This window comes from Barbus barbus, assembly GCF_936440315.1.
Source record: "Barbus barbus genome assembly, chromosome: 45".
NCBI lineage: Eukaryota > Metazoa > Chordata > Actinopteri > Cypriniformes > Cyprinidae > Barbus > Barbus barbus.
In genome coordinates this window covers 22,093,772-22,107,081 of record NC_136723.1, presented here as the reverse complement: position 1 = coordinate 22,107,081, position 13,310 = coordinate 22,093,772, and the positions used below count along the sequence as shown (strand labels likewise).

At 36.3% G+C, this 13,310-nt stretch overlaps 1 protein-coding gene across 2 annotated transcripts in view; it reads right to left on the bottom strand.

The window, feature by feature from the left end:
- LOC306864364 (tetratricopeptide repeat protein 28-like) overlaps positions 1–13,310 on the bottom strand; it is a 317,133-nt gene that overhangs the window by 77,436 nt on the left and 226,387 nt on the right. The window lies entirely within an intron of this gene.

The following is a 13,310-nucleotide window of genomic DNA, read 5'->3' as shown; positions in this document are numbered from 1 at the left end:
AAATATAAAAATTAAATGCTATTCTCTGTGAATTCTCTGTGATTTCCAGGTTGTCCGTTAATAAATACAATTACATTTTTACATTATATTTACACTTATAATGAAATAATAATTTTTTACATTTTCAATTCAATTTTGTAAAACTGTCTTTTTGCAGAAAAATCAAATAAGCCAAGATGTAAAAATCATGAAATTATTTATTTATTTCCAAATTTGATTTTTAAAAGTTTTACCTTTACTTTATATATCAAATTTGGAAATAATTCAGAAGTAAATGTCATCATTTTTACATCTCCCAGGGAGCAGTTAGGGGTTCGGTGCCTTGCTCAAGGGTCTCACCTCAGTCGTGGTCGTGCTTCGAGTCTCAGGTCTGCCGGACCTGAGACTCGAACCCGCGACCTTCGGGTTACAAGTCCAACTCTCTATCCATTAGGCCACGACTGCCCCCCATCTAGTTATCTATCTATCTCCGCATTCAGTGTCACGTCTCTATCCTGGCGTCTTTCAGCCACCCAAATTAACGAAATGAGAGAAGAGAATGAAATGGGAAATGGATTACTCCAGGGCTGACGTGCGCCTCTGAAATCAGACATCCGTACAAAGATGAGTAAACTGGATTAGTCTCCCCTCAGTCCCGTCTCCGGGGCTGCCGGTGAGTGCAGAAGTACCCCGGTCGCCCAGGCCTCTTTTGGGAAATCAAACACTTGTCAGCCCAGCTGGCTGTGGAGGCTGCGGTGTTGTCTTTCGTTCTCGCCGTCTCGTTTTCATCTGTTTACATGTGGGAATTGTGGGAGGCCCCACTCAGGCCGCCTTGCCAGGAGGAATTGCTTCGTGCAAAAAATTGTCAACAAGATTTTATGTTTTACGGCTGCCTGTCTGAGCACATTACTAAGGCCTGGCATCTGCTGTTCAATTCATTACACTCCGCTTAAGCAATTTGTTCCTCTCCGGCATTTTAAGGAAATGTGATTAGGTGTGTTTCCTCGGCCTGTTCGACTGAGGTTGAGGGTGAGCTGATATCACAGATTGGATATTGTTTTCTCTGGGCTTGTGGGTAAATGCGACGGATCTGTAGATGAGGGAACGCTGATGGCGATGGCGTCTGTGTTAGCGTTAGCTTTAGGGCTACTATGCATACTAATTACTTCAAACAAAGTTTGAGGTCAGTGAGATTTTCGTTTTCTATTTCAAATAAATGTTGTTCTTATGAACTTTCTATTTGTCAAAGAATACTGAAAAAAATTAAATGTATCAGTTTCCACAAAAATATTGGACAGCACAACTGTTTTCAACATTGATAATAATCAGAAATGTTTCTTGAGCAGCAAATCAGCATATTAGAGTGATTTCTGAAGAATCATGTGACACTGAAGACTGGAGTTGCATCATTTTACAATATATTCAAATAGAAAATAGTTCAATTGCAATAATATTTCACAGTGTTACTGTTTTTACTGCATTTTTAATCAAATAAATGCAGACTACAATACTACATACTGCTTTACATGCTATAAAAACTAGTAGGCAGAATACAGTAATGGGTTACACGGCTACTCATTTTTACTAGTTAAGCAGACTAGTCAGTGTTTACCGTGTAAATGACTCACTTTATGCCATGTACTGTAGCATCAGCGGTCTCTGACTAGTCAGTGCAACACCTAGCAAACAGTATATAGTATGCAGTAAGCTAGTATTCCTTACAGGTTGTGTAAAGACAGTTATGTTTTATGCTCATTCAGATACACGATGTATTGCTGTGACTATGTGGAATGAGGAAGTGGATCTTTAAGGTCAGTTCTGAAAGGAAAGAGCTAGAGAGAGAGTGTGTGTGTGTGTAATCCACACAGAGAGATATACAGCCACAAAAGAAAGACAAAGAGGAAAAGACAGCAGAGTCAGCGGCTGAGAGGAGTGGACGGCCGGCCAGCCGTTGTGTTCTCTGGCAGCGTGTCAGCAGGCTTGCGTAAGAACATTCCCTCAGCCTGAAAAAATGCAAATCCTCCTCTGGGATGCGGCACCATTTTTACAGCGGTGAGCTCCCAAAGAATGAAGCTCACAGTTGTGACCTTCTCCGCAGAAAGCTGTGCTGCTGTTCCACAAACAAACCACGCATTAGCCACCTGAACATCACTGTGTCGACTGCATTTAGATGCATCAGTGAATGTCCTACATTATCGTTCCATAGGAATCACTTCCAAAATGGTGATGTTTATACAGTGAAAACCACAGCTATGCTTAGGCGTCTTGTGGCTGTAAACAAGAAACAGGGATGCTGAATGTTTAACTTGCTCGGTGTCAGATATTACTGACAAAATTAATTCAAGTCAATGCTTCTCAACTGGTTTTGCATCAGATTTTATATCGGACATTAAAGATTCAACAGAATACAAGAACTGTTTATAGTAAGATCTATTATTAACAAAGTATAACTAAAAATGTTAAAATAAATAATAGTTTATTAGATGAAATATTGTTTACAAAACGAAACAAAATTTTTAAATGTAACCTTGGCAACAAACTGAAAAAAACAAACAAAAAAAGTTGAAGTACTGAAACTACTAAAACTGAAATAAAGACAAAAATAAAACTAAATTGCAGCATAAAAAAATATATAATAAAATAAATAAAAATGGTAAAAACATTACCTAAACTAAAATTGTGTTGTAACGGTTAACACTAAAACGATTAAATAAATAAATATTTGTATTTGTTTTACATTTTAAAAATAAATAAGTAGTTTATTGGATGAAATATAAATGGAGTATGTAAATGAAAATTTGAAATATTGCTTTTTTATTATACCGAATAATATTGATAATAATAATAACAACAAAAGCAGAGTGGTCTACTTCATTGTGTGGTGCGCGAGAGCATGTCAGGGGAGGCGCGGAGGAGTAGAATAATAATTAATCATTGATTACTAATTTGAATCAGTACTTTATAACGAAAATCATATCTTACAATGAAAAGAAGCAGGCTTTTGCAATCACATCATTTTAAACCGTAAACTCCTGGAAGGATCCAGTGAACGAATTCAAACAATAAGCTCAAAACAGCGCTAATGCAGAGAAAATACGGCCGATTTCATCAGCGATTACGGAGAGAATAGTGACTTACGTCCAGATGTCAGTAAAATTATTATTTTCAGCGTGTATTTGGCTTAAAAGCAAGAGTGTTTTATAATGAACGCTGATTATGCGGTGGTCAGACATTTAGCGATTCTGAATGGATCCGTATATATTAAAGCCAAGCGATTTAGTGGTCTTTGGCGTCTCCCTGTGGTCCTGTTTGGTATTGCAGCTTGACTTGTGCTAATTTGTATTGAAAACTTTTACTTAATCATTGATTGATTGATTGATTGTGGCACACATACATTGTGAATTATTAAAAAGTACTTATTTATTTAAAATAAGTCGGGTGAGTACCGGCACTTCTTTATATATATATATATATATGGTGCCCAAAAGGAAATAATATATTTGTCTTTGACCAAGACGTGAGATTCACCTGCCTAACAGTGTTTGACTTATTTAGACTCATTTCAGCAGTGACACACACACTCAGACTGGAACCCACCCAGAGATCAGCTCGATTGATCTCTGACATTGACGTGTGAGTGGAGCGGCCCACGGGCCTAGAGAGTGCAGCGCAGACCTCTGGGGAGAAACTCTCGTATAATCCATCACCTCCCTCTTCTCTCGTCTCCTCCTGAGGAACAATCACACCTCACAGGGTGGAAAAAAGCTGCACATTTTGACTGAATGATGGGTTACTCTGCTCCTGCTGCAGCTTTCATCAATCCCAGTGTGACTCCAGACCTACAGGGGCGCCGTAGAGTCACCAAACAACAACAACGTATATAACAACAAACCAAGGAAGCCATGAAGAGAAATACTAGACATGAAAGCGACAAGCATAGTTACAGCATGTTCGCTATTGTTTCCCACATACAGGTTCTGTTCTGACTGAGTCGCTATAGATTAGCTAAAACAGGGTTTATTTCTGATATTAAAGATGCTAATCAACCGAAAAGATAATAATGCCAATGACAGCTGAACAGGTTATTGTGAGCACAGAACGACTGCGAATGTGACATTTCTTTTATATAACAGTTCAATAAATAAGATGACAATATACAGTAACTTATATTTTACACACAATATTACTGGTTTGTTTGTGTGTTTTTGTTTGGCCAAATGAAAATAGTTAGAAAAGTAGCAGAATAATTAACTCTTGTGTATCTCTGAGCAAAGCACGGAAGATGAATTTTTGTTCCTGAATGAATGAATCATTGTTTTTGAATGAATCTGTTGTAGGAACGACTCAAAGATTCACTCATAAAGACACTCACTTGAATGAATCAGCATTTTTGAATGAATTGATTGAATGAATGACTCAATGATTCATTCATAAGGACACTCACTTGAATAAACCATTGTTTTTGAATGAATCTGTTGAATGAATGACTCAATGATTCACTCATAAGGACACTCACTTGAATGAATCAGCATTTTTGAATGAATTGATTGAATGAATGACTCAATGATTCACTCATAAGGACACTCACTTGAATAAATCAGCGTTTTTGAATGAATTGATTGAATGAATGACTCAATGATTCACTCATAAGGACACTCACTTGAATAAATCAGCGTTTTTTAACAAATTGGTTTATCGAACAATTCAATGAATTCAGTGACATTAAGACAGCCAATTGTTTGGTTCCTTAATGAATGTGTGTGCCTGAATGAGTTGACTGAATAAATGGTTCACTGACTCACTCAAGGAAATTCTCAAATGGTCCTAACTCTCGTAAAGACAGTCATTTGCCATTTATTGGCTTAAATATGTAACATGCATAAAGAATCAGTCTGGAACGCACAAACAGACAATATTTAATATATTTTCATATCTATTAATTGTAATTGTCTCTATCACGGCACCCAAAGCAAATCTTTGCGAGGGGGCCCCGCGATTGCATTCGGGGGTGAGGGGTGAGGTGCGGGGTTTGGTCCCCGGAAACATTGCGTTTCTTCCTAATCGGGAAAATTGTGATCGCGGGAGAAATCGCGGGGGCTCCCTGGTTCGCAGGGCCCTACGCAATTGCGTGCTTTGCGTGGTGGGTAAACACGCTACTGCTATCTCTCTCTCTCTTTATATATATATATATATATTGTGGCGGGAGGAGCATACGACAGACACAGTGGGTCCGTCGGGAGCCTGGTGAAGGGCGGCGAATACGGGACGGGGTGGTGATGATAATAAGGGGAGAGGCAGCCAACTCGTCACAATATATATATATATTTATTTGCTATATTTACCATCATATTAACCATGAAATATAATTATTTGGTCATTAAGTGAGATGTAACGAATCTAAGGCCTGGTTTCACAGACAGGGCTTAGGTTAAGCCAGGATTTGGCCATAGTTCAATAAGGACATTTAAGTAGCTTTTATAAATATGCCTTAGATAAAAAGATTACTGGTGTGCATCTTGTGGCAAAACAATGAATTTTACATATTTTAAGATCACTCAGTGCAAGTTTCTTTCAAGTTGAAATAGCCCAGACATGCATTTTAGTCTTGGACTAGCCTTAAGTCTTGTTTATGAAACCGGGGGTAAGATTATAAACTATAGAAATACAGTATCTTTTCTTTGTGGAGTCTCTGCATTGACCCTGACGGAGGCCGAACAGTGTGAAGAAGGGAGAAATGCGTTTAAGGGTAATGAATGGTGATGGAGGGCAGGTCTCCATCAGTTCAGGAGCAGCTCGACCTCTTCTGCAGCGGACACATACAGAGCGCGTGCTACAGGAGTATCTACACGAGCTCAACTACACAAGCATCGCTCTCTCTCTCTCTCTCTGCCTTCATTAAAATGGAGTTCCTAAAGCTCCCATTCATCTTTCTGACAGGCGTGCCATCGATCGACCTCGGTGCAGGATGCAATTCCAGGCCTTTAAATGACTCTGCACTTGGTCACTCCAGTCGGATGGCGCTCCGCTAGCCGTAGCCAGCGCTGCCATGTAGAGGAGGGTCAGTTACTCAAACGACTCGTCCAAACCACGGCTCATTACAGCCGACCACACGACGGGTCACGGCTCTGTGGCAGAAAGCCGTCGTCTTTGATTTGATGTGCTTGTATGGAGCGTGTCAATGAACAGCCATTGATGCTGACCATTCACTGACACAAATGTATTCTGGACTCAAAGGAATCGATTGGATATTTTTCCAGTATATTTAATCCATTTTAGGTCTATAGAGTGTAATAAAGTCTGTTAGTGCATGCTTGAAATGAATATTGCTGTTTTGCAGTTGAATTCATGAATGTGTAGAACATAAATATTTCTTATTTATATAGAAAAACTGCATTTTGCATTTCTATCTATCTATCTATCTATCTATCTATCTATCTATCTATCTATCTAAAGAGAAATAAACATAAAAAATTATAAAATATATAAATCCATTTAATATATACACACACACACACACACGCACATATTTTAAAGAAGTCTCTTCTGCTCACCAAATCTGCATTTATTTGATCCGAAGTACAGAAAAAAACAGTAAAATTTTGAAATATTTTTACTATTTAAAATAACTGTTTTCTATTTGAATACATTTTAAAATGTAATTTATTCCTGTGATTTCAAAGCTGAATTTTTAGCATCATTACTCCAGTCGCATGATCCTTCGGAAATCATTCTATTAAGCTGATTTGCTGTTCAAGAATCGTTTATTATATATAGTACATACTGTAACAGATAATACAAATATTATATAATTTTAAATAATAAATATACATAGTATATTTGTATTAGTCCAATTTATCCATTTGTAATGAGTGAGGAGCTTCTTCGGATGCTGGAGACTCTTTAGAGAGCAACAAATAGTCAATATCAGCAAAGCTATTCATCTCTCTGACACCAGTGCATTTGTTCCTGTGGTGAGGCCATCATTTCAACTGCTGCAGAACTGCATGCACACATATATACAGCATATGCATGCAAATAAAGAGAGCTGTAGACACATAAATGCACATACAGACCAACAAATGGCTGGTTACACAATCATAGAGAATAGGGCCCATGAGAGCATCACTGATCTCTGCCTCGCCTGAGGTGAGTTTTCCTCAATAACCTGAGGAATCCTGCCTGAGGCGAATATACAGCATCACAGCTACTAATGACCTTTAAAACACACACACACACACACACACACACACACACACACACACACACACACACACACACACACACACACACACACACACACACACACACACACACACACGTCTCTCTCACTGAGTAAACATACTTTCTATAAGTCTATATTGTGCAATAAAATCTAAATGGCAGGGGCTTTAGGCAAAGGTTGTGACAGGAAGAGGAAATAGGATGGAGCAATTTCCTGATCCCTCTTCATCTTCCTGAAATCTTCTTAATCTCTCAATAACACTCAAAAGTCATTATGGCACTCAATATCTTATCCAGATCACAATTCAGCAGCAACAGACATAATAAAACCTAAATATCCTTCACACACACGCACACACACACACACACACGGCTCCTGAATTTACCAGCCACAAATATATTTTACTGGCCATGAAACTGTATTGTGCAAAATTTTAAAAAGACAATAATCTACGGTTATTTTGCATCTCAAATATTCATGTAGTCAGGAAACAAGGAGATTCTATTTGTCTTATTAATTACAAATGACAAATTATATTTGTCTTACTAATTACAACAATACATGTCAGGTCGTTTGAACAGAGCAATGTTTTGGGAACGCCACAGAACCACAATGTTTACACTCTTCAGGAACATAAAACTACCAAAAGTCAACATGAAATGCTGTACATAAATTGTTTAACTTTTTGTTTAGGATATTTAACACAAATGGTGAAATGTGTGTCTGGCTGAAAAATAATAAAATATTTCTTAGCAATAATATGCGCTGATGAATCATACACAATACGACCAGGAATGTGCATTAAAATAAATAGAGTGCATTTGATTTCATGCTGACTTCAGCATTGAAAACATCACATAATTCATCTTTAATGACAATAGAAGAAAAACTTGGACAAGGGTCAGACTATAGTCCTTACATAAACCATGCATTAGATTTCAGATCACTGACACGCTTGGATCAGAACAAAAACTAAGATAAATGACACTATTGTTCTCTGTAGAGCTACTAGAGAAGTACTTTGCAACATTAAAGGAATAGTTCACCCAAAAATCAAAATTAATATTTTTTTAAGTGAAAAGTTGCATGTTTGTAAGAAACAAATACATCATGAAGGCGGTTCAACTTTAAACGGTCACTTCTAGCTAAATTATAAATCTATAATCCATAATCCATTATAAAATCCACCAACATATTTGTTTAGAACTGTTTCAGACATGTAAACGGTGCTTGATCTGTGCAGATTTCTCTCCTAATTCAGATGAGATTACTTTTTCACTGGGGGAAGCAACATTATGGATAGAAGACAATGGTTAAAGTTAAAAAATGTCATAATGATGGGTTTGTTTCTTACAAACACGCAGCTTTTCACGTCACAAGACATTAATTGATGGACTGGAGTGGTGTGGATTATTGTGATGTTTTTATCAGCTGTTTGGACTCTCATTCTGACGGCACCCATTCACTGCAGAGGATTCATTGGTGAGCAAGTGATGCAATGCAACATTTCTCCAAATCTGATGAAGAAACAAACTCATCTGAATCTTGGATGGCCTGAGGGTGAGAACATTTTCAGCAAATTTTCATTTTTGAGTAAACTATTACTTTAATACTGCTCTGTATTGTATAAAGTGCTTTAAAACAAATGTGCCTTGACTTGAATACTGAGTGCCACACACACACACATGTCATCAACGAGAGCTCCCGCTATTTATCCCTACCTGTGAGGAAGATGGAAATTCTCAAATTGTCCCAAATGGAGCATGTCCTCCCTGCATTGGCTTTAATTAAGGGGCTGACAGTGATTGCGGCTCACAATTACAGACAGGCAGACAGTGCGGCTCACGCCGGTGTTCTCCGCGCACAAAGAAGCCGGGGGCCCGTCGCATAATGAATGCATTTTAACAAGATGAAACCAAACCAATTACAACTGCTGTCATATTCTGAAGTGCTCTGCTTAATGAATATAAGAACAATATGTTACCTAAAAGAGATTAAACCGCCGGCCTGCGCTACGCTCTCTTGAACTGCTAGAGAGTAACAATTGTAGAGCGTTTCAAACATCACGAAAGCAGACAGTGTGTGTGTGTGTGTGTGTGGGGAAGAGAAAGAGAGAAAAAAAGATTCAAAATGTTTCGCAATATTACTATTTTACTGTATTTTTTGATCAAATAAATGCAGCCTGGGTGGGCAAAAACATCAGAAAACTGACCCAAAACCTTTAATTAAATTTCATATCTTTACTTGCATATTAAAAAGTATGCAGTTAGCAGTACTAATACTGAATACAATCTTTTATTTGTTAAAAAACAGCATGTAAACCAAATAGTATGAAACAATTTTTATTAAAAACACATTTAGTAAATAAATTGTGCACAGCATATTACTTTCTTTCATAAATAGTATGCCATTCCAAAAATCTCCCAAATATATATTTCTCCTCTTTTTGCATGTTTTTTTTCTTTTCTGTGTGTATCTGAGAAGAGAGAGAGCTGGGTTTGAATTATATTTTGTGCACTTTCATATTTACTTTAAATCTTGACACAACAGAGATGAATCACTGCGTATAATTCATCATAACGTCTTACCAGCTGCTCAGTGAATCTACTGTTTTAATGTGCGACGCGTGTTTGTGCATTCACTGCATTCAGCGTTTACACAATAAATCCACTGCTGATTTCATATGCAACCAGTCTAGGACCACATGAAATATTATTACAATTTAAAACATATTTCATATATGAATATATTTTAAAATGTAATTAACTCTTGTTATGTTTTTTGATTCTTTTTACCACTCAGGCTGCTTTATTCGATTGTTAAAATGTCATTTGTTTCTGTGATATAAAGCTGAATTTTCAGCATCATTACTCCAGTTTTCAATGTCACATGACATGATCCTTCAGAAATCATTTTGATATGCTGATTTGCTGCTCAAGAAACATTTTCAATTATTATTAATATTGAAAACAGTTGTGCTGCTTCTTTAGTCCACTGTTAGATACTGCAAACCTGAACATGCACGAGAGCGAGAGAGAAGACGAAACGAGAGGAGGATCGTGTCTCAAAGTGCTCAGAGGAAGATTTCCTGAGGCAAGGCGAGAAAAAATGTATATATGTAATCACATGAGCTCATTGGTTTGGATTCCGGGGGTAATGGAGCGAACACTCGGGGAATGTTTCTCTACACACTGATATACCTTCACTTTCAGCAGCTCTATTCATTCCTAACGCTTTACTGATATAGACCGTAAGCCTCTGAAACTCCTCCGTCTATATTAACGACGGAATCAAAGCTCTTCTGTTGCTTTTAATGACAAGCTGAAGTGTTTTTCACTCAGTATTGACACAGAGACGCTCCACTTATGGGAATATTAGGTGGAATAAAAGCTGCAGCACAAACGCTCCACACCAAAAGTCCTTCAACATTTCCCTTTCAAAAAATATCTCAGACCTTGATATAGAGCGTTAATGTGAGAAACAAGAATTTAAATGTAATATTGCTGTTCAAATGTATACATGTCACAGTCGCAGCAAGAACACACAGCACACTCTAAAAGTCATATCAACTACTTTTACGTTTTTATGTCGCTTTCTGTCCAATTTTTTATTTTAATTGTTTAATTTATTAATGTAATGTATTTTATATATATGAAATATATTAAATTGTGTGCGGGTAGTATATAATTGCTTTTATATAATGAAATATATGTATAATAATTGATCATTTATTTATATATATTTTTTTGTTATTTATTATTTTTAATTAATTATGCATATATATATATAAAATTATACATATATATAATTTTAATGAATTATATACCATTTTATGTATACAAATGAATAAGTTCAATAACAAAAATAAAAATAATACACACAAATAAATCATATACATAATTTATAATGATTTTACGTAATTATATAATTGAATGTATTATTATTAATAGTAATAAAATATATATTTAGAAAAAACAATACAAAAATTTTATATAATAATTATTTTTTAATTATTTAAAAAAATGGATAATTAAAATAATTAAAAATAATTATAATTCAAAAACATTTCATAATTTGATACAATTATTTAAATGTAATATATATATACACTATTCCTTAAACAAAAACACATCCAAACATTATATTGTTCTTAAATAAAGAGTTGTGATGCGTTATACAGAACAGAATGATCTTGAAAGCTGTGCTTTCCAAAGCCTTGATGAGATTAGGCTGGGTTTGTGTGTGGATGTGCTGATTAGTGTGGATCTGGAGTAATTAGTGCGATGGGTCATGAGTGTTTACTGCAGTACACATCAAACCATTAGACAACAGATTTGAGAGGGGGAGCCAGAACGTCTCATACCAACTCCATCACCGCCGACTGACACACACACACACTCTTACAGCAGATCCATCACAACACATTTCCTATATCCACGCATGCTCAAACACACTGCAATATGGCAGCAGACACACATCTGCCATACCTGTTCATACTTCAGTTCCCTGAAGCTCAGGAGGTGGCCTGAGAGACAAACACACACACTTCCTGCGGATCTTACCACAAACCGCTCGAGCGTGCGACCGTATGGCCATTTTAGGAAAATGCTTTGTTTGGAACTCATTTCATGTCTCCTCAAAGATGCTAATTATAAAGATTTAGGCCAGAAACACACTAAAGTACACAAACATAGATGCAAACGCATTGAGAGCACGCTGAACTGTTGATGGGTGCATATTGCTGAAACACCAGCATATTGTACAATAAATTAAATCAGAACAAGCTTGATATAAACATGTCAATACTTGAACTAACTTGAACTAACCTGGAACAGGTTCAGGCTAATACCTGCTATAGTGCTAGTTTGCATTGTTGGGAGGATGCAACAGTATTTGTGTTGCATGACAAATTGCAGGGGAATTTCAAAACACATCCATGCATTAAATCAACACGGTTCCCACAGTCCTGAAAAACCTGGAAATATCAGGGAAATTGTGATATCCATTCATGGAAAAGTCACAGGGGTTAATAAAAAGGTCATGGAAATGTCATCAAAATCACCTTTAGTCAATATCAGTTTCACAAGATATTTTCAGTATTTCTTCAGGTAAAAACTCTGGAAAACGTCCTGGAACGTAAAATCCTGGAATGTAATTGGTCAAAAAAGGCGAGTTTGTGCCAGAGATGCATTTGCATTGAGATGTCAAATCATCATTGAGAACAACAAAATAAAAAATAAAAACCTCTAAAATTATATTTAGCTTAACGCAGTACACGTAGCAAGGTTGTTTTTCTTTTTTATTATATAATAAAAAGAAAAAGATAGAATAGAAAAAAGTGAGCAAGCTAGTGTTAGAGGCCTGTTTCGCTTTTGTTAATTGTATAATAAATAAAAAGAAAACAAACAGATAGAGTACAAAATATTAGAACAGCTTAGTGTTAGTTTTTTTAAGAGAATAGAATAAGAAATATATATATATATATAAACATCAATATTAATCATCCTACTTTTCACAATCCAATTAAATTCCAATGGGTAAAATCCAGTCCTACATTATTTTGCACTAAATACTCCAATGCCACATAACGCCACTGAATGTGAGAACACCATTTCTGCATTTAATGGCTGCAGAAACGCGGTCAGGTCCAGGTTACAGTGAGTAATGAAGAGAGGAGAAGAGGAGCAGATGTGAGGACGCAGTGCTTCTATTTCAGTGAGCAGAGCAAACACACGGACACACTCTGGACACACAAAAGAAGAGTCTATCATTCTCCTCATCCACTCCATTTCATAGGAAGATATGAATCAGGTGATGATGAGAAGCCAGCGGATGAGGCATTCGCTGATAAGACCTCGAGACGCATTAAATACAGCCAGTGTGTGAATCTCACCAAACCTGTCAAGAATATCACTGGCTCATATTTCATTTTAAGATAAAAAGAAGAAATTACGTATAGCATAAAGAAAATGAAGTCTATTTATAGGACCATTCATAATTTTGCATTAGTTTCCTCTAAAGCTGATTTTTTCATTTATGTAATATTACAATAGTCAAAAATTATTTAAAAAATATTTATTTATATTATTTAACATTACAATTATTTCCC